This window comes from Pan troglodytes, chromosome 15 (genome assembly GCF_028858775.2).
Source record: "Pan troglodytes isolate AG18354 chromosome 15, NHGRI_mPanTro3-v2.0_pri, whole genome shotgun sequence".
NCBI classification, from domain to species: Eukaryota; Metazoa; Chordata; class Mammalia; order Primates; family Hominidae; genus Pan; species Pan troglodytes.
Window position 1 is genome coordinate 71349537 of NC_072413.2, and position 26811 is coordinate 71376347.

The 26811-nt window shown below is 39.1% G+C and overlaps 1 protein-coding gene across 32 annotated transcripts in view; it reads right to left on the reverse strand.

The window, feature by feature from the left end:
- Window positions 1-26811, reverse strand: part of NUMB (NUMB endocytic adaptor protein) — a 195912-nt gene that overhangs the window by 99920 nt on the left and 69181 nt on the right. For 3 of the 32 annotated variants that reach the window (XM_063793638.1, XM_063793634.1, XM_063793631.1), the window contains exon 2: window positions 5670-5845. The exons of the other annotated variants lie outside the window; for them this stretch is intronic. The gene's annotated coding sequence lies outside the window, so the exon portion shown is untranslated. The remainder of the gene's footprint in view (window positions 1-5669; window positions 5846-26811) is intronic. 32 annotated transcript variants of the gene reach the window in all.

A 26811-nucleotide genomic window follows, 5' to 3' on the forward strand; every position in this document is an offset into this window, starting at 1 on the left:
CATACATTTTTTTCTGAACCATATGAGAGTAAGCTGCAAACACACTATATACCATTTTAGTCCTAAATATTTTTGTACGTTCTCCTAGGAACAAGAATATTTGCTTAGATAACCATAATATAGCTAAGCAAATCAGTACCAATGTTAAAGTTACTATATAACAGCCGGGCTCAGTGGCTCACGCCTGTAATCTCAGCATTTTGGGAGACCGAGGTGGGTGGATCACGAGGTCAGGAGATCGAGATCATCCTGGCCAACATGGTGAAACCCCTTCTCTACTAAAATACAAAAAATTAGCCAGGCGTGGTGGTGCGTGCCTGCAATCCCAGCTACTCAGGAGGCTGAGGCAGAGGAATCGCTTAAACCCGGGAGGTGGAGCTTGCAGTGAGCTGAGATTGCACCACTGCACTCCAGCCTGGAGAAAGAGCGAGACTCCATCTCAAAAAAAAAAAAACTTACTATATGTCTACAGTCCATATTGAAATATGTTCTTAGTTATGTGTGTTAATTGTTACAGGGTGTTATGACTTGAATAGGTCCCCCCCAAAATTCAAGTGTTACCAATGTTACAGTATTAAGAGGTGGGACACTTAAGGAGTGATTAGGCCAGGAGGGCTACTCCCTCCTGAATGGGATTAAGGCTTCGTGCAGCTTCAGCTAGCTTGCTTTTCCACTTTTTGGCCATGTGAAGACACTGTGTTCCTCTTCTCTGGAACAGACAACTGGACCTGCCAGTACCTTGATCTTGGACTTTCCAGCCACCAGAACTGTGAGAAAATAAAATTCTGTTTTTTATAAATTACCCAGTCTCAGGTATTCTGTTACAGCAGCACAAATGGGTTAAGAAAGAGGAGAAGTGACCAGGCTCAGTGGCTCACGTCTGTAATCCCAGTACCTTGGAAGGCAGGCGTGGGAGGATCACTTGAGGTCAGGAGCTGAAGATGAGCTTGGCCAACATGGTAAAAACCATGTTTCCACTAAAAATACAAAATTTAGCCAGGCATGGTGGCAGGAGCCTGTAATCTCAACTACTTGGGAAGCTGAGGCAGGAGAATCACTTGATCCTGGGAGGTGGAGGGTGCAGTGAGCCAAGATCATGCCACTGCACTCCAGCCTGGGCGACAGAGCAATACTCCATCTCAAAAAAAAAGAGGCGAAGTAATTGCTTCTAGGTCCTCTTAGCAAACAAAGCTGGAATATATATATATATATTCCTTTTATATATATATATATATATAACCTTTTATATATATATAAAACCTTTTATATATATATAAAACCTTTTATATATATATAACCTTTTATATATATATAAATGTGTATGTCAGTGTATACGCATACACACATATGTGCCTATATATGTATATCTATATGAAAATATACATATATGTGTATTTATATTTATATAGATATTTAATATTTAAATATAGATTAATATCATTGCATAGATATGAATAGATATTAAAAACCATAACTTCCAATTCAAATCCAACATCACAGGGTTTATTTCAGCCTTTTCTTTTTTCCATATATAAAACTCCTTTCTCCAACAATGAAAAAACTTGACTCCCATTATCCTCAATACACTTACTCATTTGTTCAGTCCTAGAACTGACAAAAAACAGTTTCAAAATTGCTAATTCATACCACTACAAAAGAAAAGCCTAGAAACTAGGATTCACTATTGTTCATATTTCAATATTCATTTCATTATATTCATTGTACTATATATCTTCAATATGTTATATTCATTTCATTATATTTCATTATTCATCACTGTTTATATATTCATTACTGTTTATATTTCTGTTCACCTTGAGTTTAAGAGTATACCATTTCACTTATCTTTAAGTGGAGCTGAAATACAGGTAGGTTCATCTGATTCTGTTTATACTTTTAGGGTTTTATCCCTATCCTTATTGATTTTTTATTTTGTTTTTTATAAAACATTAGCATGACATTCTCAACTGATGTCATAAAAATTGTAACCAGGATTCTCTCTCTCACTGACATTGGAATAGAGCTTTACAATTTAGGAAGTATATTTCCCATAAAAAATGAACCTTTCCATAGCCACTGCAAGCATCTACCAACACCCCACACAGGCCCAGCTGTTTCCTAGGAATTACTGTCTTTGGGTAATACAGAAAGAAGGGATAAAATGAAATGGGTGAACCCTATTTCAGCAGCCTCATAGATCATTACTTGTAAGGTAGCTTCAAACTGTGCTCCCTGTAGTGATGCCACAAGGTGCAAGGGCAGGACCCAGTAGGTAGAACTATAAGTCCCTGCCCTGTCTTCAATTAAAGCTGCTATGCTTTTACTAGTATAATATATTGGGCTTTAGCCTCAGATTTTGTTCATTCAACTCACAAATATTTATTGAGTGTCTATGCTTGCCAGGCACTGTTCTTGGTGCTTAGGATACTTCAGTGAACAATCCATCATGGGACTTACATTCTAGTTGTGTGGGAGACAAACAATAAACATAAGTAAATTATATAGCTAGTTATAAAAGCTTAAAGCTGTAGAAAAATTTTGAACAAGGTAAAGGAGTTTAGAAATAGGGTCAGGGAGAAGAAACATAATTTGCAGTATCAGAATGTTTGAGTTAGGCCTCACTGAGAAAGGAAAGGTTCCTTTTTTTTTTTTTTTTTTTAAAGACAGGGTCTTACTCTGTCACCTAGGATGCAGTGCAGTGGCAGGATCACAGCTCACTGTAACCTCGAACTCCTTGGGCTCAACAGATCTTCCCACCTCAGCCTCCCAAGTAGCTAGAACTACAGATGCACACCACCATACTTAGCTAATTTTTTTTTTTTTTGAGATGGAATGTTGCTCTTGTTGTCCAGGCTGGAGTGCAACGGTGTGATCTCGGCTCACTTCAACTTCCACCTCCCGGGTTCAAGCGATTCTCCAGCCTCAGCTTCCTTAGTAGCTGGGATTACAGGCATGCGCCACCACGCCAGGCTAATTTTGGTATTTTTAGTAGATACGGGGTTTCACCATTGTTGGTCAGGCTGGTCTCAAACCCCTGACCTCAGGTGATCCGCCTACCTTGGCCTCCCAAAGTGCTGGGATTATAGGCGTGAGCCACCACGCCCAGCCGCTCAGCTAATTTTTTTAAAAAAATGTTCGTAGAGAATTTTCTCTCTACAATGTTGTCCAGGTTGGTCTCAAACTCCTGGCCTCAAGCAGTCCTCCCACCTTGGCCTTTTTAAAGCACTGGGATTACAGGTGTGAGCTACTGCGCCGGGCCAAAAGCTTCCTTTTGTATATTTTATTAGGCTTGAAAGTCACTGGCAAAGAAGAATAGCTGCCCAGTTTTCTAGCTGGTGCCAACCCTGTGTCTACAGGTCCAAGGATGGCTCACAGGAAAGAAAGACATAAAATATTTTCCTTCCTTCTTTCAGAGAACCTTGTGCCAAAATCTGGGAATGGTGGTTCTTTCTCTGTCCAGATCCTTCTATTTCATAAGTAATTGAATATTTCTCCTAGATTCTGGCAAAGGGTTTTCCACCCATCTCAATTTCAGAAATATTAAATGTTTATTTTCCTTCTAATTATTATAGTGGGAGATTGGCATAGGCAACATCAGAACTGCTAACCAAATACTTTTTTAGGAAACTTTTTTTTAGCCCTTTAAGTTACATTAACTTTTTTTTTTTTTTTTTTTTTTTTTGAGACAGAGTCTCTCTCTTGTCGCCCAGGCTCGAGTCCAACATGATCTCAGCTCACTGCAACCTCCACCTCCCGGATTCAAGTGATTCTCCTGCCTCAGGCTCCTGAATAGCTGGGATTACAGGCGCCCACCACCATGCCCAGCTAATTTTTGCATTTTTAGTAGAGATGATGTTTCACCATGTTGGCCAGGCTGGTCTCGAACTCCTGACCTCAGCTGATCTGCCCGCTTCGGACACCCAAAGTGTGTGAGCCACTGCGCCTGGCCTAGAAACCTTGTTCTTCTAACCTTTAAGTTATTTGCTAAGGTGCTGCCTCTGGCTTCAAGAGATTATAAATGACTTGTCAGCCTGGCCTATATTAACTTTTATCCTATTCAAGTCACACTATCATTTCCTTGACTTTACAATCAACAAAAGACTAAGATATCTAGTCTTTCTTAGTTGTCCTAAATCATATCAGTCAAGTCCTAAAAAATTGAGTTTGTTTGCACCCAAGTACAGAATTTTATAATAATCACAGATAACATTTCATCGTCCCTTACTATGTGCCAGCTATTAAGAGCCTTATGTTTATTACTTCTTTTATATTTTACAACAATCCCCATTTTATGGATGAAGAAACTGAGACATAAAGAGATTAAGTAACTTGTTCAAGGTAACATAGCTTCTAAGTAGCAGAGCTGGAATCAAAATCCCAGGTAATGTGTGTCATTAACTATGCACATTAAACTGATCCTCAAAAAATCTTTATATAATGCATATTAAATTCCATATTGCTAGATTTGGCCAAATCCAGCCTGTAGAAGAAAAATGAGACTTCAATTCTATCATACAACATATATGCCATTTTTCAAAGTTTTAACTATTTGATCAGCAATGCCATGAAGGGATGCAACCAAGCTATTAATAAAAAATGTGACCAGAAATATTAGCAAATTGAAAACAGAACATATAAAAAGAATTATACACCATGACCAAGTCCAGTTTATCTCAGGTATGCAAGGCTGGTTTCACATGTGGAAGTCAATTAATATAATCCATCATATTAACAGGCTAAAAAAGAAAAATCACACGATCATCTCCATAAATGCAGAAAAAGCATTTAACAAAATCCAGCATCCATTCATGATAAAAATTTTATACAAACTAGGAACACAAAGATTCTTCCTCAACAAGACAAAGCACGTCCATTTTTAAAACCCTACAGCTACATCACACTTAATAGTGAGAAACTAGAAGCCTTCCCATTAAGATCAAGAACAAGAAAAGGATGTCTCCTCCCATCATTCCTTTTCAACGTCATACTGGAAGTCCTAATGCAATATGACAAAAAAAAAGGAAACAAAACTTAACACAAATTGGAAAGTTAGAAAGAAAACTGTTTTTGTTCACAAATGACAAGACTTCCCATGTATAAAACCTGAAAGAATCAATGAAAAAACTTCCAGAATTAATAAGCAATTATAGCAAGGTTACAGGACACAAGGTTAATATATAAAAGTCAATCACTTTCCTATATACCAGTAATAAACAATCTGAATTTGAAATTAAAACATAATACCATTTTCATTAGCACCCTCCAAAAATGAAATACTTAAGTATAAGTCTAATCAAATATTTTCAAAATCTACACAAGAAAAATGAAAAAACTGATTAAAGAAATCAAACTAAATAAATGGAGAGACATTCCATGTTCATGAATAGGCAGACTCAATACTGTCAAAATGTCAGTTCTTCCCAACTTGGTCAAAATCCCGACAAGTTATTTTGTGGATACTGACAAACTCATTCTAAAGTTTATATGGAAAAAAAAAAACAAGTAAAAATAAAAATAAACTTTTTTATAAAGAGAAGCAAAAGACCCAGAATAGCCAACTCAATACGCTACTCAATTTCAAGACTGACTTACTATAAAGCCACAGTAACCAAGACAGTATGGTATTTCAAAAATACAGACAAATAGATCAATGGAACTCAGAAACAGACCCACATAAACACAGTCAACTGGAGCTGAGTATGGTGAGTGTGCCGGCATGCCAGATACTCAGGAGGCTGAAGTGGGAAGACTGCTTGAGTCCAGGAGTTTGAGGTTACAGTGTGCTATAACTGTGCCTGTGAATCCATAGCACTCCAGCCTAGACAACACGGTGAGACTCCCATCTCTATAAATAAAAATATTTATTTAGTTAGTTATTGTCAACTGATCTTTGACAAAAGAGCAAAGCCAACACAATGGTGAAAAGATAGTCTTTTTCAACAAATGGTGCTGCAGTAACTGGACACCCAAATGAAAAAGAAAAAAGAAAAGGTAAGAAAAAGAACTTAGATATAGACCTTAACATCCTTCACTAAAATTAACTCAAAATGGATCACAGACCTAAATGTAAAATGTAAAACTATAAAGCTCCTGGAAGATAACATAGGAGAACATCTAGATGACTTTGGGTAAGGCAATGACTTTTAAAATATACACCAAAGGCACAACCCATTAAAGAAATAATTAATAAGCTGGACTTCATTAAAATTTAAAATTTCTTCTCTACTAAAGACACAGTCAAGAGAATGAGAAGACAGGCAACAGACTGGGAGAAAGTATTTGCAGAAAACATGTCTGATAAAGGACTATTATCCAGGCTGGGTATAGTGGGTCATGCCTGTAATCCAGCACTTTCGGAGGCCAAGGGGGGCAGGCAGATCACTTGAGGTCCAGAGTTCGAGACCAGCCTGGCCAACATGATGAAACCCATCTCTACTAAAAATACAAAAATTAGCTGGGTGTGGTAGTGCATGCTTGTAATCCCAACTACTTGGGAGGCTGAGGCGGAAGAATCACTTGAACCCTGGAGGTGGAGGTTGCAGTGAGCCGAGATCATGCCATTGCACTCCAGCCTGGGTGACAGAGAGAGACTCCGTCTCAAAAAACAAATAAACAACAACAACAACAAACTATTATCCAAAATATAGGGCCGGGCATGGTGGCTCACGCCTGTAATCCCAGCACTTTGGGGGGCCAAGGCGGGCAGATCACCTGAGGTCAGGAGTTCGAGACCAGCCTAGCCCACATGGCGAAACCCTGTCTCTACCAAAAATACAAAAATTAGCCAGGTGTGTTGGTGGGTACCTGTAATCCCAGCTACTTGGGAAGCTGTGGCAGGAGATTTGCTTGAACTCAGGAGGTGGAGGCTACAGTGAGCTGAGATTGCGCCACTGCCACCAGCCTGGAGATACATATATATACACACACATGCATACATATATACATATATACACACACACACACACACACACACACACACCAAAAAATTCTTAAAACTAAACAGTAAGAAAACTAACAACCTGATTTAAAAATCGGCAAAGACTTGAACATATTTCACTAAAGAAGAAATACAGATGGTAAATAAGCATATGAAAAGAAATTATCATATGTCATGAGGGAACTGCAAATTAAAACAATCAGATACCATTACACACCCACTAGAATGGTCAAAATCCAAAACACTGACAACACCAAATTCTGAGAAGCAGTTCCAGCAACAGGAATCCCTCATTCATTGTTGACGGGAATGCAAAATGGCACAGCCACTTTAGAAAAGTTTGGCAGTTGCTTACAAAACTGCACATACTCTTCACATACAATCCAGCAATTACATTACTTGGTATTTATTCAAATGAGTGGAAAACTTATGTCCACACAAAAGCCTGCACACAGTTGTTCACAACAGCTTTATTCATAATTGCCAAAACTTAGAAGCAACCAAGATGTCCTTCAGTAGGTGAATAGATAAACAAACTGTGGTATATTCAAAAAGTGGAATATTATTCAGTGCTAAAAAACAAATAAGACTTCAAGCTATGAAAAGACATGGAGGAACCTTAAATGCATATTACTAAGTGAAAAAAGCCAATCTGAAAAGGCTACATACTGTATGACCCCAACTACATGACATTTTGGAAAATGTAACACTATGGAGACAGTAAAAGGACCTGTAATTGCCAGGGGTAAGGGGTTTGGGAAAGATAAACAGGCAGAGCACAGATTTTTAGGGCAGTGAAATTATTCTGTACTATACTATAATGGCAGACCATGTCATTACATATTTGTCCAAATCCAGGGAATGTACACCACCAAGAGTTATCCCTAAAGTAAACTATGGACTTTGGGTAATAAAGATGTGTGCTGGAAGTTGATAGTGGGGAGGTTGTGCCTATATTGGGGCAGAAGAAATATGGGAACTCTCTGTACTTTCTGCTCAATTTTGCTGTGAACCTAAAACTCCTCTTAAAAATAAAGTCTATTTTCTTAAAAATTGCCACCAGATTCAAAGAGGCGGCTAAAAAGACCTCTCCATGATCAAGGAGCAATGGAACCATACACATTTGCCCTTTATATATGGCATTTTACCCAATTAACTCAACTACCTGAACTATCAAGCAACTCACATTTCTAAATCTTATCAAAAATCATTTCTCAAAAAACTAGTACTTCCTCCTCCTTCATCAGGGGAAAGCACCTAAGTGTTGCTTTTTAATTTAATTTAAAAATGATTTTTAATGAACTTTGTAAAAAAAATTATTACTTGAACCAGAAAACATGTTCATTCATTCAACAAATTATGTATTGACAACTAATTATAAGATAAGTATTCTTCTATAGAGATATAGCAGAGAATGAAACAAACCCTCTACCCTCACAGTAGTTGCACTTTATTTGGAGAGACTGTCAAAATAATGAAGAAACAAATACATAATATGTTGAGACATATAAAGAAAAATCAAGTAGGATTGGAGAAAAGAAAGTGTTGGGATTGGGGAACAGGGTAGAAAGGAGGCGGCTCTTCTAAATAAATAGTTAAGAGACGGCTTCATTTGTTAGGTTATATTTGAGCAAACAGATCTAAAGGCAGTTGAGTAGTAAGAGGGCAAGCCCAAGTACATAGGTGGAAGAGAGCACTCCAGGTGGAAGGAACAAGTGTACAGGTCCTGAGGCAAGTGTACAAGTCCTTTAGATGGAAGTTGCAGTGTTAGAGGAATAACAAGGAGATGATGTGGGTACAATTTACTAAGTGAAGGGAGGCGAGGAAATGAGGTTGGAAAGAAAGCCGAATGTTTCAGAAAGTTTCAGAGGCCATTCCAAGCACTTGGGCTTCTGTTCCTAATAAGGTAAAAGCTACTAAAGGGTTCTGAGAGGAGGAATAATGAGATTTATGTTTTTTAAGAATCACCTTGGTTATTGTATTATAAACAGATCATAAAACAGGGAACCAGTTAGAAAACTATTAAATTAATCCAGATGAGAAGTGACAATGGCTTGGACCAGAGTGACAACAGTATAGGTATGTCAGGGAGATGGTCCACTTCCTGTTTGTGCCCCCAGCTCCAGGAGAAACCACATATGAAGCCTAGCTGCAACAGAAATTGCCAAATGAGTAGGTTTACAATAATCCACAGTCATTTTCCAAGACCTCTGCACATGGTAGGATTCTGGACGTATCTTATGGGTAGAACTAACAGGATTTTGTTAATGAATTGGAAATACAGAGTGAGAGTGAAAGATGACTCTAAGATTGCTGACCTGAGCAATCAGAAGAATGGAGTTGCCATTTATTGTGAGATGCAGCAGACAGAAGGAGGAGCAGGTTGAAGGGGACAAATCAAAAGTTTGTTTGTTAGCCTGATAAAATGTAAAGGTTTATGACTGAGATAGTTACATGTCACACTAAATTTTTTTAATGACAAGCTAGTTCCTACTCTAGCACACATGTCACTTTCATCATTAAATAGTCTTAACCCCCAACTCTGAATGTAGTAACTCTTCCCTCTGAATCACCCATTTTTTTCATTTCTTACACTATGTGTTATATTGTAACTATTGGTGTATGCCATGATCCCATAGATCTTAGGTACCCTGAAAGTAGAATTTGTGTTTTATAGTTGTATGATAATACTAATAAGCACCACCACTGATTGGACACATTTATCAATTAGCTTTTTTTTTTTTTTTTTTTTTTTTTGAGACAGAGTCTTGTTCTGTCACCCAGGCTGGAGTGCTGTGGCACGATCTCCGCTCACTGCAACCACCACCTCCCAGGTTCAAGCAATTCTCCTGCTTCAACCTCCCAAGTAGCTGGGATTACAGGTGCGTGCTACCAGACCCAGCTAATTTTTTTATTTAGTAGAGACGTGGTTTCACCATGTTGACCAGGCTGGTCTCAAACTCCTAACCTCAAGTGATCTGCCCACCTCAGCCTCCCAAAGTGCTGGGATTACAGGCATGAGCCACCACACCCGGCCTCAATTAGTTCTTTTAATTCTTCTATTATCACTTTTATTGTAAGTATTTAACCAGCAAGAAAATTCAGGTTCAGAGATATTAAATAACTGCTCCAAAGAAACACAGTTAATAAGACAACTAATACTTAAACTCAGGTTTGTCTAAATCTAAAGGCAGCATTCCACATTGTCTTTAATCAACCTCGGTACCTAATTTAGAACCTTGTCTATGAAAGGTACCTAATATATTTCTATACAATAAATAACTAGATAAATCTCTCTGTCTTGGGACAGAAAACACTGAAGAGAAGGTATATTAGAGTCAGACCAATGATCAGAACAGAACTGGAAGAAAAAGAAAAAAAAAAGGTAAGAAAATCCTTAACATGGCTTATAAAGCTTGGCACGATTTAGCCCTTGCCCATCAGACCAAGCTTCTTTGATGCTTTAAACCTGCCATGCTTCTTTTCCCTTCAAGGTCTCTAAGCCATACATAGTTCTAACAACCCATTATTTTTCCCTAAGTTAATTCTACTCATCCTCAGAGCTCTGCTCAAATATCACTTCCTCAAAGTAGCTGTCCTTGACCATCCCCCACTCTAACTAAGCCAGCTACCACTATAAGAAGTTCATAACACTCTGTACATCTCCTTATCACAATTTTAAATAAAGGTACCTCTCCTCCCTACAAGAATATAAGCTGCATGAAGGCAGAATCCTCATATGTTTGCCTTACTGCAGTGATTAAAATATGCTTAAAATTGTTTAACACTATTTTACTATAAATTAATAATATTGTTTAAAAATGAATAAGTAGTAATAAATAATTATAAGTAATTAATAAAAACAAATAAATAATGCAAGTAAGATAAGATAGGCCAAAATACCAGAGAAAAATAAAATGCAGAGTTAAGCCTGACATTCTCCACTGCTTTGTTTCTGCTGGGGCAACCAGCTCCAAACCAGAGCTTTTGGAAACCTCACAGCGACAGAAATTACAGTTCACAGCTACCAAGACAGGCAGATTTGCGGGGCTAAAATCCCAGAAAAAAAGCAATCACAGAAAAGACAGCCTGGACATGCTATATTGCTTTTGCCCTTGGGGTATTTACTGAATCCCAACATGTGGAGGCAAAGTGCCTTCTTAAAATTATTATTATTTTTTGAGATGGAGTTTTGCTCTTGTTGCCCAGGCTGGAGTGCAATGGCACGATCTTGGCTCACTGCAACCTCTGCCTCCTGGGTTCAAGCGATTCTCCTGCCTCAGCCTCCTGAGCAGCTGGGATTACAGGCACATGCCATCATGCCTGGCTAATTTTTGTATTTTTTGTAGAGACAGGGTTTTACCATGTTGGCCAGGCTGGTCTTGAACTCCTGACCTCAGGTGATCCACCTGCCTCGGCCTCCCAAAGTGCCATTGCGCCCAGCCAAAGTGCCTATTTTTATAGCAAAAAAAAAAAAAAAAAGTAAGCAGAACTTCAGGTAGTCTCACAGAAAAATTAAGAGTCCAGGGCCTGACAAGAAGGAGAGGCCCTGACACATACCCTAGGTACCTCTGGTACCTCTGAAATACAATACTCTTGAAGTGGAAACTAGATTTAAACCAGCCCTTGAGAACCATAAAACAAAGCCTCAGATCATCTCAAGTCCATATTAGAACAATGTCATCTACTCCTACTTTGAACTACCATCAGAGAGGAGAAAAACAAATCCTCTCTACAGAACAGTATCATCATAAAGAGCCTCTATTATTTCCCATATATGATGTTTGACATTCATTTTTAAAATGACCAGGAATGCTAGGAGACAGAACCAAATGACTGAAAATCAAGAGAAAAAAAGAAGACAATAGGAAAAGATCAAACAGGAGCTGGGCACAGTGGCTCATGCCTGTAATCCCAGCACTTTGGGAGGCTGAGGTGGGCAGATCACTTGAGGGCAGGAGTTTGAGACCAACCTGGCCAATATGGCGAAACCCTGTCTCTACCAAAAATACAAAAATCAGCTAGGTGTGGTGGCACACATATGTAATCCCAGCTACTTGGGAGGCTGAGGCACAAGAATTACTTGAACCCATGAGGCAGAGGTTGCAGTGAGCTGAGACTGTGCCACTGCACTCCAGCCTCAGTGACAGATCGAAAGTCTGTCTTCAAAAAATAAAAAAAGAGAAAGATCAAATGGAGATCCAGAGATCCAGACATTGTTAATTGCCACACACAGACTTTAAATAATTGTGATTAATATGTTCAGGAAAATAGAGGACAAGATGAGAATTTCACCAGAGAACTGGAATCTATGAAAACAAAAAAAAATTAAATTGAAAATCGAGAACTAAAAAATACATAATATAAAACTAACAATATAGCAGATGCTTTTAATAGCAGACTGAACATTAAGTGAACTAGAAAAAAGGTCAACAGAAAATATCTAGATGGAGCACAAAGAAAAAGATAGAAAATACAGAAAAGAGCATGAGAGACATGTGAGATGCAGAGAAAGATCTAACATATAGTTATCTAGAATCCCAGAGGGAACTGAAAGAATGAGACAGAAGCAATATCAGAAGAGATATTCCAAACCTGACAAAAGACATCAAGCTACAGATCCTAGAGGATCTCTGGACCTGAAACATCTTAAATGATGAAAATCATAAAAAGCATGAAAGAAAACCACGTGAGCATCTTACTGAAAACTGCTAAAAACCGAAGACATTGCTTCTCTAATAAAAACAATGGGGGGCTGGGCACGGTGGCTCACATCTGTAATACCAGCACTTTGGGAGGCTGAGGTGGGCAGATCACCCGAGGTCAGGAGTTCGAGAACAGCCTGGCCTACATGGTAAAACCCTGTCTCTACAAAAAATACAAAAATTAACCAGGCATGGTGGGACGCGCCTATAGTCCCAGCTACTGGGAGGGGCTGAGGCAGAGGAACCGCTTGAACTCAGGAGGCAGAGGTTGCAGTGAGCCAAGATCATGCCACTGCACTCCAGCCTGGGCGACAGAGTGAGACTCTGTCTCAAAAAAATAAATAAATAAAATAGAAACAATGAAGTCAGAAGGCAATAAAATGATATATTTAAAATGCTGAAAGAAAAGAACTGCCAACCTGGAATTCTATGCCCAATAAAACTATCCTTTTAAAATTAAGACAAAACTTCTTTTTTTTTTTTTTTTGAGACGGAGTCTTCCTCCACACCATTCTCCTGCCTCAGCCTCCTGAGTAGCTGGGACTACAGGGGCCCACAACCATGCCCAGCTAATTTTTTGTATTTTTTAGTAGAGACGGGGTTTCACTGTGTTAGCCAGGATGGTCTCGATCTCCTGACCTCGTGATCCACCCGCCTCGGCCTCCCAAAAGGTTGGGATTACAGGTGTGAGCCACCTCACCTGGCTTAAGACAAAATTTCTAAAAATGCTTTCAGACAAAAATAGAACACTCATTACCAATAGACTTACACTAAAAGAAAAGTGCAGTCTATGAAGAAAGAAAATAATCCCAGATGGAAGCACAGTAACACAGGAAAGAATCAACAATACATACAAGAAAGAAGACATACATGCATAAAATTTAAAAACTATAATTTTTTTTTGAGACAGGGTCTGGCTCTCTTGCCTAGGCTGGAGTGCCATAGGGTGATCTTGGCTAACTGCAACCTCTGCCTCCGAGGCTCAAACCATCCTCCCACCTCAGCCTTCCAAGTAGCTGAGATTATAGGCACATGCCACCATGCCTGGCTTGTTTGTTTGTGTTTGTTTGTTTGTTAGAGATGAGGTCTTGCCATGTTGCCTAGGCTGGTCTTGAACTCTGGAGCTCAAGTGATCCTCCTGCCTCGGCCTCCCAAAATGCTGAGATTACAGGTGTGAGCCACCATGCTCAGCCAAATAACTTTAATTTTTTTTTTTTTTTTGAGACGGAGTTTTGCTCTTGCTGCCCAGGCTGGAGTGCAATGGCACAATTTCGGCTCACTGTAACCTCTGCCTCCCAGGTTCAAGCGATTCTCCTGCCTCAGCCTCCTGAGTAGCTGGGATTACAGGCATGAGCCACCATGCCTGGCCCAGAACTTTCTGAAACGAAAATGTTCAATATTTATGCTATCCAATATGGTAGCCATTAACCAGCAAGCACTTGAAATGTGGCTAGTTTGAGGAACTGAAGTTTTATTTTATTTTATTTTTTTAGAGACAGGGTCTCACTTGGTCGCCCAAGCTGGAAGTGGTATGATCATAGCTCACTGCAGCCTTGACCTCCTGGTCTCAAGTTATCCTCCCCGAGTAGCTGGGGCTATAGGTGCATACCAGCTAATTTTTTTTTTTTTTTTTTTTTGGTAGAGACAGAGTCTCGCTTTGTTGCCCAAGCTGATCTCAAACTCCTGGGCTCAAGTGATCCTCCTGCCTCCCAAAGTCCTAGAATTATAGGTGTGAGCCACTGAGCCTGGCCTAGAGATTTAATTTTAATTAATTTAAATCAAAATAGCTACATATGGCTAGTGGCCTTTTTTTTTTTTTTTTTTTTTGAGATTGGGTCTTGCTCTGTGGCCCAGGCTGGAGTGCAGTAGCATGATCTCAGCTCACGGTAACCTCCGCCTCCCAGGTTCAAGCGATTCTTGTACCTCAGTCACCCGAGTAGCTGGGATTACAGGCATGTGCCACCACACCTGGCTAATTTTTGTATTTTTAGTAGAGACTGGGTTTCGTCATGTTGGCCAGGCTGGTATCCAACTCCTGGCCTCAAGTGATCCACCAGCCTCGGCCTCCCAAAGTGCTAGGATTACAGGCGTGAGCCATCGTCCTGCCCACTAGTGGCTTCTGTAATGAAAGGCACAGCTCTAAAACTTGGATGGTAGTAATGATCGGAGTAATTGAAAAATTCGTTGCAATGGAGAAAATGAGTTTGATAGTTAAGGCCCACAGTTACTTACTTCAAATAAGTACTTTTACTTCAATATCTATAGATTCTGAAGTATTGTACACTGATAAAATGCTGTCTGACAACCTTAACTAGTGGGCTTTTCTAGAATATTACCATGAAAGTCCTAGGAACCTCCTATTTTTTTTTAATAGTTTAAAGTGATTTAAGAAGAACTGTTATTAACCAGGATCAGTGGTGCAAGCCTGTAGTCTCAGCTATTGTTGAGGCAGGAGGATCACTTGAGGCCAGGAGTTTGAGACTACAGCATGCTATGATGGCATCTGTGAATAGTCACTGCGCTCCAGCCTGGGCAACATAGTGAGATGCCATCTCAAAAAACAACTTCTGTCTTTCAAAAACCTTCAAATTGCAACAGATATATAGCTTTTAATTGAATAGACTGCAGGTAATTAAATATTTACTTTTTACTTACTCCCTTGCAGCACTTCAATATCCTTTCTTATCTTTTTCTCTACCACTACCCACCCATACACCACCAGAGAAAGAAGTTGATCCAACGCTGCTACAATTCCAGATTTTTTTTTAACTTGTCAGCATTAAGTAGGTCAGTTTTCTGCTCTAGTGGGTGTTTTGGCAATAGGTTCTCTTATTGGAATACAGTGACTACTCTGCCTGGTAAGCACATACCACAAAGAAAAAAGGCTTTGAATAACTCTCCCTTAGGCTCCTGATTGCAAGAAGAAAATCCCTTAGCCTTAACTACCAGGAAATTCTGACAGAAAAACAAAACTCTATAGAAATAAAGAAAATTCCCATTCAACATTTGTTCTATATAGTGAAGTCTAAAGATCTTAAAAGCCCTTGGTATCCAGCAACCCATAAGGATTTTGCTGAGAATTTGATGTATTGTTTTCAGCCCAATTCTAATCACTGAGATTGTAAGAAGGCAAAGGAAAAATAATACAAGACAATCTATCAGGTGTCTTATTAAGTGACATGGTTTGGCTGTGTCCTTACCCTGATCCCCTCTTGAATTGTAGTTCCCATAATCCCCATGTGTCATGCGAAGGAATCATGGGGCGGTTACCCCCATGCTGCTGTTCTCATGATAGCAAGTGATATGTTTATACACAATGGTTTAATTCTTTACACAATCCTGTGAAATAGGTCATGGTATCACATCCCCTTTAGGGGTAGAGAAAAGGATAAGAAAGGATATTGAAGTGCTACAAGGGAGTCCTTTTGTAAAAAACCTCACAAAATCTGATGGTTTTATAAGGGGCTTTTCCCCTTTTGCTTGGCACTTCTCCTTCCTGCTACCATATGAAGGACGTGTTTGCTTTCCCTTCTGGCACAACTGTAAGTTTCCTGAGGCCTCCCCAGCCATGCTAAACTGTGAGTCAATTAAAGAGACCTCCGGTGACTGAGGTACAAGAATCACTTGAACCTGGGAGGCGGAGGTTAGTGAGCTGAGATCATGCTACTGCACTCCAGCCTGGGCTACAGAGCAAGACCCAATCTCAAAAAAAAAAAAAAAAAAACAAAAAGGCCACTAGTCATATATAGCTATTTTGATTTAAATTAATTAAAATGGAATAACATTAAATCTCTAGGTCAGGCTCAGTGGCTCACACCTATAATTCTAGGACTTTGGGAGGCAGGAGGATCATTTGAGCCCAGGAGTTTGAGATCAGCCTGGGCAACAAAGCAAGACTCTTGTCTCTACCAAAAAAAAAAAAAAAAATTAGCTGGTATGCACCTATAGCTCCAGCTACTAGAGGAGGATAACTTGAGACCAGGAGGTCAAGGCTGCAGTGAGCTATGATCATACCACTTCCAGCTTGGGCGACCAAGTGAGACCCTGTCTCTAAAAAAATAAAATAAAATAAAACTTCAGTTCCTCAAACTAGCCACATTTCAAGTGCTTGCTGGTTAATGGCTACCATATTGGATAGCATAAATATTGAACATTTTCGTTTCAGAAAGTTCTGGGCCAGGCATGAGCTCTTTCCGCTACAAATTACCCAGTCTCAGGTATGTCTTTATTAGCAGTGTGAGAATGGACTAATACACTAAGAATTCTAATAGAAGAAACCTTATCCCTAAAACTAAAATTCTGGAAAACCTTTCCTTGTAAGATATAACTTCCTTGTGGGGAAATATTTTTTAATTTAAAAAAGTCAAATAAATTTAAACTTTTAATGATTGTATTATAGCAGAAAGTAAATCTGGTGTTTATTAGAATAAGTTATTTATATAGAATAAAGTTGCTATCTTTTTTTTCAGCTAGGCTTATGGCTGATCTAATTTAAAAATCAACGTTGTTTCTTTATTGTGGATCTGATAACTCAGTTTTACACTTTTAATCATTTGTAAATCAAATATTAAGGAAGAAACTTGACAGGTGTATGTTTAACCAGCCACCTTCAAACTATAAAACCTTGAGGCTGAGTGCGGTAGCTCACGCCTGTAATCCCAGCACTTTGAGAGGCTGAGGCGGGCGGATCACTTGAGGTCAGGAGTTGGCAACCAGCCTGGCCAAAATATAGTGAAAGCCCGTCTCTAATAAAAAATACAATGGGCTGGGCGCAGTGGCTCACGCCTGTAATCCTAGCACTTTAGGAGGCCGAGGTGGGCGGATCACAAGGTCAGGAGATCGAGACCATCCTAGCTGACACAGTGAAACCCCGTCTCTACTAAACAAAATACAAAAATTAGCAGGGCGTGGTGGCGGGCGCCTGCAGTCCCAGCTACTAAAGAGGCTGCGGCAGAAGAATGGCGTGAGCCTGGGAGGCGGAGCTTGCAGTGAGCCAAGATGGCGCCACTGCACTCCAGCCTAGGCGACAGAGCAAGACTCTGCCTTAAAAAAAAAAAAAAAAAAAAAAAAAAAAAAAAAATTAGCTGGATGTGGTGGTGCGCACCTGTACTCCCAGCTACTTGGGAAGCTGAGGCAAGAGAATCGTTTGAACCCGGGAGGCTGAGGTTGCAGTGAGCCAAGATCGCGCCACTGAACTCCAGCCTGGGTTACACAGCGAGACTCCGTCTGTCAAAAAAACAAAACAAAACAAAAAAACAAAAAAACCTTGAATATATCATTTAATGTCTCTGGTCTCTGTTTCATACATATCTTCTCTTTATTTATTTTTTTTGAGACGGAGTCCTGCTCTGTCACCCAGGTTGGAGTGCAGTGGCACCACTGTAATCTTCGTCTCCCAGGTTCAAGCGATTCTCCTGCCTCAGCCTCCTGAGTAGCTGGTACTACAGGTGCGTGCCACCACACCCGGCTAATTTTTTGTGTTTTTAGTAGAGACAGGGTTTCACTGTGTTAGCCAGGATGATCTTGATCTCCTGACCTTGTGATCTGCCCGCCTCGGCCTCCCAAAGCACTGGGATTACAGGCATGAACCTCCAAAGTGCTGGGATTATAGGTGTGAACCACCGTGCCCGGCCCATCTCTTCATTTTATAAGGAGGGCAAAAGTTTAAAGTTAATACTATTCTCATGTTCAAAGATAAGGAAGTTCACACATGAAGAAAATGACTTTGAAATTATATAATTCAATAGTCACTGTTTAAAATGGGATAATAATGTATACCTCCTGATTTCCACTTGCATTCATTCCTCTTCAATGTACTACCTTAAACCATACTATCAGAAACACACAGGTTATGTGCACCACCTTATCCTATAGGTTTATATACCAAAAGACCACCAAAAATTTAATCTACATTTTATATACTTATTACAAAAATGAAATATACCAAAAAACATTATAACATAACCCATGTTATGAAAACATGTAAAGAACATTTTTAAAAAATAAAGGAAAATGACAGATGAGAAAAGAAAAAATATAAATCCATAATAGAAATATTTGATCCAACATTCTATTTCTAGGAGCTATACTAAGGGCATAATATAAGTACACAAAGGTAAATGTAAAAGAATGTTCATTGTAATACCATTTGTGATAGTAAAAATTATAAGCTTAATTATCAAAAAATGGGAACAAGTTGAATAGATTATGGTATATCTAAACCACGGCATACAATGTGACTTTTAAAATTATTAAGTGCTAAGAGGAGCCCCTCCTCCAAGAACATATTAGCATATTGGAATAGAGGGCAAATGCAGTTTGAAAAAACATTCCAAAGTTATCATTGCTTTGATTTGCTTTTAGAAACAGTAATTAATTTATTTTGAAATTTTATTAAACATTAAAGTGAGATTTTTGTATTTATCAAAGGAATTTTTCATGTTATCTATTCAAACTTCAAAGATCCAATCTTTCTTTGAAGCCTTCCCCAATCCTCCAAAGCAAAGTCAGATGTTCCCCCCACTGTTTCCCAAATCACTCTTGAGATACCTTTGTTATAGAAATCATTACCCTACTGTCTTATTTATAAGACTGAGTTCCTTGAGGACAAAAACAAAGTCTTTTTTTTTTTTTTTTTTTTTTTTTTTTGAGACAGAGTCTCGCTCTGTCGCCCAGGCTGGAGTGCAGTGGCGTGATCTCAGCTCACTTCAACCTCCGCCTCCCAGGTTCAAGCAATTCTCCTGCCTCTGTATCCCGAGTAGCTGGGATTACAGACACATGCCACCACGCCCGGCTAATTTTGTATTTTTAGTAGAGACGGGGTTTCACCATGTTAGTCAAGCTGGTCTTGAACTCCTGACCTCAGGTGATCCGCCCACCTTGGCCTCCCAAAGTGCTGGGATTACAGGCATGAGCCACCATACCTGGCTGGTCTTAAGTATTTTTATACTCTTGATACTTACAACAGGTTTCAAAACACTATAGGCCCTCAATATAAGACTTGTAGAAAATAGAATTGTTGAAAATAGAAACCTCTATTTTCAAAAATAGAGGTTGAATATATATTCAAACTCTTTTTCTGCTATATTAGATACTCTACCTTGGCCAACTTTTTAAACCTCTCTCAGCCTTGGTTTTCTTTTCAGCAACAATGGGGATACAACACTATGAACTATTTCATAGGACTGTATAAGGAATTAAACCACCGTGCATAAACATATTTGGTCTCACTGGTGTATAAATGGCAATGAAAAAATCCTTTTCAGTGGATTTTTTTTCTTTTTATTTTGGATGACTGCATCTCCTTAGAACTGAAATGACTGAAATTATACAGATAATAATCTTGCAAAAATTTAAATTTTAAAAAATCATTTCTATCACATGGGACACAAATATCTAAAAGGAAAAAAAAGAAAAAGAAAAAATCATCTTCAGTTGCATCTGTCAGGGGTTTATTTAATTAAATAATTATTTTTATTATTGATTGTCAATAATAAAATCACTAATTACTCTAACAATAATTCATTCTCCTATTTCAGACAGCTGTGAGCATCCATGATAAAGGTCAGTGGTTCTCAAGCTTTAGCATACATAAAAATCACTTAGATGGCTTAATGTACAGATTGCTGGGCCTCACCCCTAAGGTTTCTAACACAGTCAGTCTGGGATGAGGCCCCAGCATTTGCATTACTAACAAGCCCCTAGATGGTGCACATTTGAGAACTATTTATATAGGTAATTCAGCAATCAAGTGATACCAACAGGTAGAGGTGGGAGGAGTTGTAGTTTTCTGGCAATCTCATTAAATGTCCTAAGAGATGAAAAGACTACTATTGTCCACAGAATTGGGTTCTACTCAAATACTTTATTATAAAATAATCCTGGAAGACTGTTGTACATCTGTTTACCAATTCTACTGGGGAACTTCCTACCCATTTTGTGTATATACGGAAGAGGAGTAAGTGCAGGGAACATTAACTAAATCACCCAAGCCAGTCCAAAATCTTCCCCAGGGTTTTTTGTTTTGCTTTGTTTTGTTTTTTACATGATGGGGAAATATCACCTTGATTCCTGTAGGATTGCAACTATACAACCAATGTGAACTGGAGGTGCTTGCAACCATCTTCCCTTGATTACCTGAAGAAAGCTCATCTCAGGAGAAGTAAGGCCAAGAGGCAAAGGAAAACAGAGCTGAGAAATACAGGATCAAAGTAAAAGCCCCTGAAGGTCATTCTTGCCCCTAAATCTTTGCTATATCAGGTTTGATTGGATTATTTAATTACTTGAGCCAATAACTCTTTTTCCCCCTTAAAATGGGTTTCTGTCCCCTGCAATTATGAGTCCTAACTAAAACTGTGAATGAGTGAAAAAGTTGAATGCAAAAGGCTCTAATAACACCTAGCTCTCCATGATAACATTTGAAAGAGAAATAGATTTTCAGATGAGATGACATTTTGGCTGGTAGCCTGCAATCTGAAAGAGGCTACCACACTTGGAACTGTGACCGAAACTGTTTCACAAGCTTACAAGTAAGCTTCAATCAATAGCTCAGGAAATTAGACAGTTGTGCCTTAGTCGATATCTATCCTGATTTAACTTTATTGGCTGTAGTTTATAGTCAACACAGATCTCTAAGTCTAGCCACACAGTGTCATATATTTATTTGGCCTATAATAACAATAATTAAATGTTGCAATTTACTCTTCCATTCACTGATTCTCTATTATATTAAGACACCATGATAACATCTAGCAGGTAGCAGTTCAAAAGAAAGAAAACCAGATTTAGGAACCATCTACACTGAGACGACAACCAAAGCTAGGAAAACTGAGTAAGTCTACCAAGGGTAAGAGGATCCTTAACCTGGTCCACACATGAGATTGGGGGATTTTTTTGGGGGTGGGGGGAGTTCTATGAAGTCCCAAAGTTGTAGGCAAAATTTAATAGACATGTGCATTTTTCTGGGAGGAGGGGTCACTGCTTACGCCAGATTCTGCAAGAAGGATAAGAACCCAAAAAGGTTAACAGTGGTGAGGGGAGGAAATTATCAAGAGGGAACTGTGAAGAACACTTACTCATATTAAAAGAAGTTGAGAAGTTGAAAGGAATCTATAAATTACTAAGTGTCTATGTGAACAGTGCTGTGCACATTATATATCACATTGCATTTAATCCTGATAATAATCTGAGATGGTTATCAGCAGCCCAATTTTACAGGTAAGAAAACTAAAGCACAGAGAAATTAAGTGGCTTGACTAAGGCTAGACAGCTATCCAGTCTACCACACTGTAGTGGAAGGTAAGATGAGTTATAAAATAAAGGGGCTATCATTCCAATTGCAATATTCACCATTTCTTTCAGAGCAGTAACTCTGACAACTAATTGTTAGGTCAAGAACATAAACTTTGGAGATAGCAATAAGAACAAAATCATGGAATGCTTAATTAAATCACACGATTTCTGAGGCTGTATAAATCTGGAAGATTGGCAATCTGACAGACTCTAATGCCATCATAAAATCAACAGTTTGTTTACAAAGCACTCATTCTAGCAAAAAGTCACTGAAGGCTGGAAGGCTGGAATAAGAGCCAGTTTTAATGTTTGCAGTTGCTTTTTAGTAACAATGCATCATCAAAAAACACTAGGTGTCAATAACCCAGTGCCAATGAAATATGGCAAACCTGCCTAAATTATTATTCTTTTCACCAATACTTGTGAATTCTGGCTCCTAATCTAATAAAAGTCTTTAAAATAAAGCACTTTCATTTTATTGTCTCTCTGAGCCAAGAAGAGTCACAAGTTTTTGCTGGGATCTTTTCCCCTCTTCTAATAGCTTTGCACCATTAGTAGCAACTTTCATAGCAAGTGGGTCTTCATATTAATACTTTTTTTGCATAATCTTAACTGTTTAAATTTAATTTTTAAATTAATTTTTTGTTAAGGTATAGTTGACAAATAAAAATTATTATTCTTTTTTGAGATGGAGTTTCACTCTTCTGCCCAGGCTGGCGTGCAATGGCGCGATCCTGGCTCACTGCAGCCTCCGCCTCCCAGGTTCAAGCGATTCTCCTGCCTTAGCCTCCCAAGTAGCTGGGATTATGGGCATGCCCCTTTAATTTTGTATTTTTAGTAGAGACAGAGTTTCACCATGTTGGCCAGGCTGGTCTCGAACTCGTGACCTCAGGTGATCAACCCACCTTGTGCTGGGATTACAGGCGTGAGACACTGCATCCCGGGAGACAAATAAAAATTATGTATTTATGATATACAACGTGATGTTTTGATGTATGTATACACTGTGAAATGGTTAAATTGAGCTAATTAGCATATCCATCAACTCACATATTTTGGTTTTGTGAGAACATTTAAGATTTATTGTCTTTGCAGTTTTCTTTAAAAAAAAAAAAAGAGAGAGAGAGAGAGATTGCCTCGCTCTGGTGCCCAGGCTGAAGTGCAGTGGTGTGACAAAGCTCACCACAGCTTTCAATTCCTGGGCCCCAGTGATCCTCTGGCCTATGCCTCCTGAGTAGGTGGAACTACAGGCACAAGTCACCACACTCTGCTCTCCTTTTCAAGTATATAATACATTATTATTAACTACAGTCACCATTGTTGTACAAGGGATCTCCAGAACTTATTCATCCTAACCGAAACTTTATACCCTTTGACCTGTTCCCTCTCTTCCTCCCCAGACCCTGGCAACCATCATTCTACCAGACTGTTTCTGAATTTGACTTTTCAAGACTCCACTTATAAGTGAGATCATGAAGTATTTGTCTGTCTTTTCTTTTTTTTTGCTTATGCATTTCTTCATTTGAAACCAAAAATAACATTTCACATTCTTTTATTCTTTCATGTTTATATTCAGAATAAAAGTCAATATTAGCATCCGGCAATCTTTGTAAGTTTTTTAATAAAGCCACATTGTCTTTCTGTGCCTTATTTCAGTTTGCATAATGTCCTCCAGGTTCATCCACAATGTTGCAAATGAAAGGATCTCCTTCTTTAAGGTTGAATAGTATTCGTATGTGTGTGTGTCTGTGTGTTTGTGTGTCTGTGTGTGTGTGTTTGTGTGTGTCTGTGTTACATCATCCACAATGTTGCAAATGAAAGGATCTCCTTTAAAGTTGAATAGTATTTGTGTGTGTGTGTGTGTGTGTGTGTGTGTGTGTGTGTGTGTGTGTGTTACATGTGGCTGTATCTCCAGCCTGGGAAACAGAGCTAATACAATAATAAATACAGGGATTAAAAAGGGATTAGAATAGGTATTCATAGGTATAGCTACACATGATGTATACACACACACACACATACACACACACACTCTACATTTCTTTATCCATTCATCTGTTGATGGACACTTACGTTGATTCCATATCTTGGCTATTGTGAATAAATGCTGCAATGAATCCTAATACATTTTAAAGGGGTGGTGGGCTGGGCGTGGTGGCTCATGCCTGTAATCCCAACACTTTGGGAGGCAGAGGTAGGTAGACTGGTTGAGCCCAGGAGTTTGAGACCAGCCTGGGCAACATGGCAAAACCCCATCTCTACAAAAAATACAAAAATTAGCCTGGCAGTGGTGTGTCCCTATAGTCCTAGCTACTTGGGAGGCTGAGGTGGGAGGACTACTTGAGCCCGGGAGGTCAAGGCTGCAGTGAGCCGTGATCATACCACTGCACTCCAGCTTGGGTGGCAGAGCGAGACTGTCTGTAAAATAATAAAATATTAAAATTTAAATTAAATTTAAAAGGGATTATTCCAGAATGATGTTAATGTGCCAGAGATGAGGAATGAAACATAGGTTAATCATTCACATAGGGATTAAAAGTAGGTATTCATATGTATAGCTACACGTGACATTAGGTGTTCTACAGGCAATGCAGTTTTTCCTGTGTCTCAACTGTCCTCTTTGAAAAAATGGAAATAACCTTAAAATATATTATTGTTGAAGACAATGAAGGTGAATTGAGTTCTAGAATGGCTAGATGGATACAGACACAGCTGAAAGAGAAATAAAATCCTTAACATAGCTGTTTCTTCTATATATGGAAAATAAGTCTAAATTGGAGTTGATATCAACTTCAGGTAGAAATGAAAACTAATATAGTCTTTTTTATTTTTATTTATTTTTTAGAGACAGGCACATGCCATACACCAGCTAATTTTTTATTTTTATTTTTTGTAGAGATAGGGACTTATTCTGTCACCTGGCTGGGGTGCAGTGGCACAACCATAGCTCACTGTAACCTCAAACTCCTGGGCTCAAGTGATCCTCCTGCCTCAGTCTCCCAAAGTGCTGAGATTACCGGCATGAGCTACCATACCTAGCCAGCCTGCCCCTCTATCCATCCATCTACCCATCTATCCATCTATCTGATCTATCTATTTACTTTAATTATTAGGGGTGGGTGTGGGTGTGTGTGTGTGTGTGTGTGTGTGTGTGTGTGTGTGTTTAAGCAACAAGGTCTTGCTCTGTGGCCCGAACTGGAGTACAGTGGCACAATCATAACTCACTGGAACCTCATACTCCTGGACTCAAGGGATCTTCCCACCTCAGCCTCCAGAGCAGCTGGGACTACCGGCCCATACCACAAGGCCTGGCTAGTTTTTTTGTGTTTTTTTTTTGTTGTTGTTGTTTTGTTTTGGAGAAACGAGGCCTTGCTATGTTACCCGGGCTGGTCTCAAACTCCTGAGCTCAACTGATACTCCTGTCTTAGCCTCTCAAAGTGCTGGGATTACAGGTGTGAGCCACCAGCCTTTTTAGAATACAGTTTTGCAATATGCAACTGAAGACCTTAAAATGAACATATATTGAGGAATATTTCACACAGAATCATCAGACCAATCAGATAATTTACGGTATATCTATACCAGTGGTTCTCAAACTTTAGCATGTATCAGAATCACCTAAAGTGTTTGTAAAACCATAGACAGCGGCTTGGTGCAGTGGCTCATGCCTGTAATCCCAGCATTTTGGGAGGATGAGTTGGGCAGATCACTTGAAGTCAGGAGTTTGAGACCAGTCTGGCCAACACGGTGAAACCCTGTCTGTACTAAAAATACAAAAAATTAGCCAGGCATGGTGGCGCACACCTGTAATCCCAGCTGCTCAGGAGGCTAAGACAAGAGAAACACTTGAACCCGGGAGGCAGAGGTTGCAGTGAGCTGAGATCGCACCACTGCACTCCAGCCTGGGCAACAGAGTGAGTGATATGCCATCTCAAAAAAACAAAACAAAATAACCACAGATTCCTGGGCCCCCAAACCAGGTTTCCAGTTCAGTAGGTCTGGGTGGAGGCCAAGAATATGCACTTCTAACAAATTCCCAAGTAATGCTGGTATCTCTGGTCCAAGGACCATGCTGAGAATCATTGATCTAAAAAAATGGACTTCTATGAAACCATTAAAAATGAAGATCTATATTCATTGATATGATATATATACATGCAGTGGTGTACTGATAAGCCAGCCTGGGGAGGAATTCAGCGGGGAGAAAGAAGCCCTGCTTTGTAGCATTTGCCAAATTCACTGATGTAGCTGATCCCACCATTGCTAATATCAAGCTACCAACAATTTGGGCTTGCATAATTTCTTAATTATTGGCTCTGGTGAGATAGTGCTAGCTGGTCCAAGCACACTAACTAGAAAAATATCTAACAAGATATAAGGCAAAATGGTAATTAAGCAGTTATCTTTGGGTAAAAGAATTATAGGGATTTTCTTAATGTCTTTCTGTATTTTCTTAATTGTTTTATGAGCATTCTCACTTTTATAATAAAAATCTATTAACAATTAAAAATGAAGTTATTTGCATCGGCTATATCTTTCTGGTCATTAAATATTCACACACATACATTCATTCATATATATGTCTATAAAGGTTTGGATTAAGAGTTCTGTATAGTTGGAAGTTTTGCACCCCCTCTAGAGAAGACATTGATATTTAAACATTAAGAACAAGTATACTACTGCACTCTCCTTCTGTGTTAACCTGGCCTTGATGAAGTGGAAAAAGAAAGAACAGTAAAGGCCCAGCTGAGAAGTCTTTGAACTCTAGCCCTGGAGCATCAAGGGCTAGAAGTGTCTGTTACAAAACGAAGCATTAACAGCTGCCCTAGAATCCAAGCGGAAAATAGCCTAAGACAGCCTGCAATGCATGTGCTATAA